Source organism: Bison bison, unplaced genomic scaffold (assembly GCF_000754665.1).
Source record: "Bison bison bison isolate TAMUID 2011002044 unplaced genomic scaffold, Bison_UMD1.0 scf7180017864349, whole genome shotgun sequence".
NCBI lineage: Eukaryota > Metazoa > Chordata > Mammalia > Artiodactyla > Bovidae > Bison > Bison bison.
The window spans coordinates 521,062-525,386 of NW_011494921.1; positions in this window are offsets into that span (position 1 = coordinate 521,062).

A 4,325-nucleotide genomic window follows, 5' to 3' on the forward strand; every position below is an offset into this window, starting at 1 on the left:
ACTCACCTGAACTCGCCCGCGGCCACGCCCACCGGGCTCCGCCCCGCCCACCGGGCCCCGCCCCGCCCACTTCTGCGCCTGCTCTTCTGGCTCCCGCCTCTTGGCAGCTTGTCCACAATTGAAAAGAATGATTCAGACTGAAGTTGCTGTTGTCTGCACAGCTTCTGAAGGCCTCCAACGTGCTCAGGCAGGACGAGACTGTCGGTGGATCCTCCCTGAGGCTGAAAACATGCATACACACAGAAGGGCACCCCTAGTAGGCCACGTGGGGCCGGAAGGTGACATATTACATAAAATAGAAGGAGTATGTGATGGTTCTGACAATTCATACTCTTCAAATATGGTGATGCCACAGAAAGTACTCTCACCTCCATAGCTCATTCTGCTAGATGCCAGAAAAGAGAAAAGTGATTACACACAAAAAAAGAATCTATGAATACATTCTACTCAGCAAAATATGTAATACCAGATTGGGAGAAATTGTTGACGGGCCTCCCGATGAAATATGGCAATTAGGATTACCCATCTTTGCTAGAAAATCTCTTTGTGTTTTCCAGAGTTTTCTTGCTTTCAGGCAGCTCCTTTTTTTGCTGGGAGCTACTCCCTTCCTAACTGAATCTGTTCTCAGGAAAGGACCTAAATCTGAGCCAATTACTTATCTGCTATGCTCATTTGATGTTCTGCTGTTCATTTGCCACGTTATCTCATAATCATCTATTTTATTGTACAATATCCTCTATCTCACTATGAGAATCTTGAAGTAAGGACCAAGCCTCATTCATTTTTGTAATGCCAACACTTGGTATGGTCTTGATAGACGTGCAGTCAACTAATGCTCATTGGCTATATGAATGAGAGTGACGAAGAGTGACTAATAGCTTCCCTTCTCCCCACGCCCTGGGTGTTTTATTATGAACCAGGTCAAAGTCATAAACTAAATGAGTTGAACTCTGAAAGTAGAATTTCAGGCATCAGGGGAACTAGTAGAGGCAAGAAGGTCATCAGAGAGTGATGTTGGCCAGCTACCCCTGGAAAATGACACCATTCAGCTGTAGTGGGGAAATGTGGGTTTAAGAGTCAAATCATAAATTTGGAAAATGACTCTATCTTACCATTCATCGTCTGAGAAGCCCTAGGCAAAGTGCTTAATCTCGCTAGCCTCAGTTTCCTCACCTGTAAAATGAGACACACGGCACATGAACAGACGGTAAATAAGAAGTGTCTGGCGCAGAGCATGTGGTGGTGATCAGCACTTGGCCTATTAGGCAGGCGCGGTCTCGGGGAATAATCATAATGACCACAGGCTGGTGCAGGGCATCCACATTTAGGCTACCACGGAAACTTACCAGCGCCTGCAGCCTGTCTGCTCTGTTGCTGTTGTTTACTTGCTTCAGTCACGTCTGGCCGTTTGTGACCCCATGAACTGTAGCCCACCAGGCTCCTCTGTCCATGGGATTTCCCAGGCAAGAATACTGGACTGAGTTGCCATTCCCTTCTCCAAGGGATCTTCCCAACTCACGGATCAAACCCATGTATCCTTCATTGGCAGGCATGTTCTTTATCACTGAACCACCAGGGAAACCCCCCTGCTTGCTACTGTGACCCAAAGGTTTGAAGAGACTTGCATTTAAATCAGAAATCTTTGTCCACTCTCTCTTTTTAAGTCTAAATTATCTCTACAACACTCCTGTTCGGGGCTTGTCTAACCTCGGCAGAAACACTTCCAGAGACAGGAATTCAGCAATACCTAGGGAAGCCCAAATATAACTCTAATTCTTGGAAATAAATGTTTCTTTAAAAATATTTAGTGGGAAATTATATACCACTGTTTGTGGGGGAAAGTGTTTATTTTATAACTCCAAAAAGAATCTATAGTTTTCTTTTTTCTAGCCATACCATACGGCATGTGGAACTTCCCCTACCAGGGATCAAACCTGTGCCCCCTGCAGCGGAAGAACAGAGTCTTAACCACTGGACCACCAGAGACATCCCAATAATTTAATCTATAACTTTCTTTACTCTCTTTGTTTTGCCACAAAAACCTTGTTGTTGACTTTGTATTTAAAAGAGTAGATGTTAGTGGGGGGTGGAGGGAAGAAATACAGCTTAAAGAAGTACAGCACCCATTCATTGTACAATTTTATCGAGCAATAGTTTCCTCTAGCTCAGCAAAAATAGTCATCAGCTCAAATATTTAATAACCTAGGAGATTGTTTTGTTGGTGCTTTTTCTAACCTGTAGGTTGAATCATTGCAAATATTATGAGTTGATTACTCAGCATTCTGACTGGGGAAAGCCTGCCACACCCAGCCACTCCCAGAACAGCTCAAAGGAGTTTTGTTACAGCACGCTTAGAATCTCTTTCTCCCTCTCTCGCTTCTCTTCCAAGAAGATGAATTTCAGTCACAAATTCTTGAACACTCTCCCCAAATACCTACAAATCATCAAGTGTTGTTTTTTCAAACCTATCAGTGTGATTTTCACCAATGCCTATGATAGCTCCCCTGTACAATAGAGGAATAACTTGAACCTTACGTGCTGCCAAAAACAAAGAAATCTCACAAAAGCCTTCCCTAGCCACTGAGGACTGTTACCACCTTTTCGCACAAGGAGAAACTGAGTCAAGGAAGATAAGGCAACTTTACCTCAGAGTTTTTAACTGGAACAGAAAAAAAGTTTCCAAAATGCCAGATATACAGTCCCTAATCCTATGTCCATTTCAAGAATTGAATAGCTTAATATGGCTTCATGCTCTTTGTCTTATCATTTTCTAGTGTTTGAGAAACCTAAAATTCCATCTAGGAGAAATTTTATATGAAATGATAACCTATTTTGGAAAATAATGTCCATGAATTCCAATTGATACAAATTTGAGTGAAATTCTCCTAAGAGGCAAACATAAGGGAGGGGGGGAAAAAACTAAGTGAAAAAAGATCAGGACTCCAGAGATAAATCACAGATAACCAGGTGGCATAAGTGGCAGATTTGCCTTTGAAATCCATAATATTATGTGAGAAGGCATAATCCAAGCAGAAAATTCAACACAGACCACCTAGATTTGGTTGATGGATTTGAGAAAACAAGAGGAGACAGTGTGGGAAAAAAATCCACCTTGGAGTTGATTCTGAGCAACACTCCCGCTGCTCACCGGGTACTAATCACTAGCAAAAAATTTACCTTCCCTGGACCTCAGAATCCTTTGCAGTGTAGTGGAGAGAGGGGTTGAACCAGCGTCACTGTGCTCCTTTTGCATATAAAGGTCAGAGTAAAAGCCTCCCTTTACCCAACTGAAAAGAGCGCAATTACTCTTGAAAATGGGTGGTTTGGAATACATTTGGATGTGACATAAAAGTGAAAAAAAAATTAATCATATTAATTCATTAGTGACTGGATTTGAATTCTTCAGCTAACAGAGCTATGTGATCTGTTGACTTCACATCCAGTAGTTCAAATATCTGTGTATATAAAAGTTTACATTTTCTTTTCTTATATAATTCGTATAGGACAAAAGAAGCAAATATAAGAATCAAAATGCAACTTTTCCAAGATATCTAGTAAAAACTAGAATTTCAACACAACTGATAGGAGTGTAAATAGGCCAACTCTTCTGGGAAATAATTTAGCAATATGTTACTTTTTTAATATTCATCTCATTCCACCCAGTAGTATAGCTTTTAGAAATCTTTCTTAAGGAAATAATTACAGATAAGGTCAGTGATTAGTATACAGAAATGTCTATGGTAGTATTATTTATAACAGAAAAACTAGAAACTACCTGAATGTCCATCAATAAGGAAGTAACTTAATTTTTTCTAAGAGTAACACAAGATTAAGTTACCCTGTTGTTGTTGTTTAGTAACAAGGTCGTGTCTGACTCTTTGCCCACCACTTTCCTCTGTCTGTGCAATTTAGCAGGCTGGAATACTGGAGTGGGTTGCCATTTCCTTCTCCAGGGGAACTTCTCTACCCAGAGATCAAACTTGAATCTCCTGCTTGTCAGGCAGATTCTTTATGACTATGCCACCAGGGAAACGCTTAAGTTGTCTAAGAGGAGGTAAAAAATATATATATGTATTTATATATTTGGAAATTTCTGCTTTGTGCTTTAATGCACTTAAGGTTATATGATTTGTATTAAGAGATTACATGAGTGTGTATATGTGTGTTCTTAGAAGACAAAGAAAATGCATAAAATAATTTTAGCAATAGTTTAATGAAATTAAAGAGGACTTTTCTTTGTATCAGATCAGATCAGTCGCTCAGTCATGTCCCTCTTTGCGACCCCATGAATTGCAGCACGCCAAGCCTCCCTGTCCATCACCAAC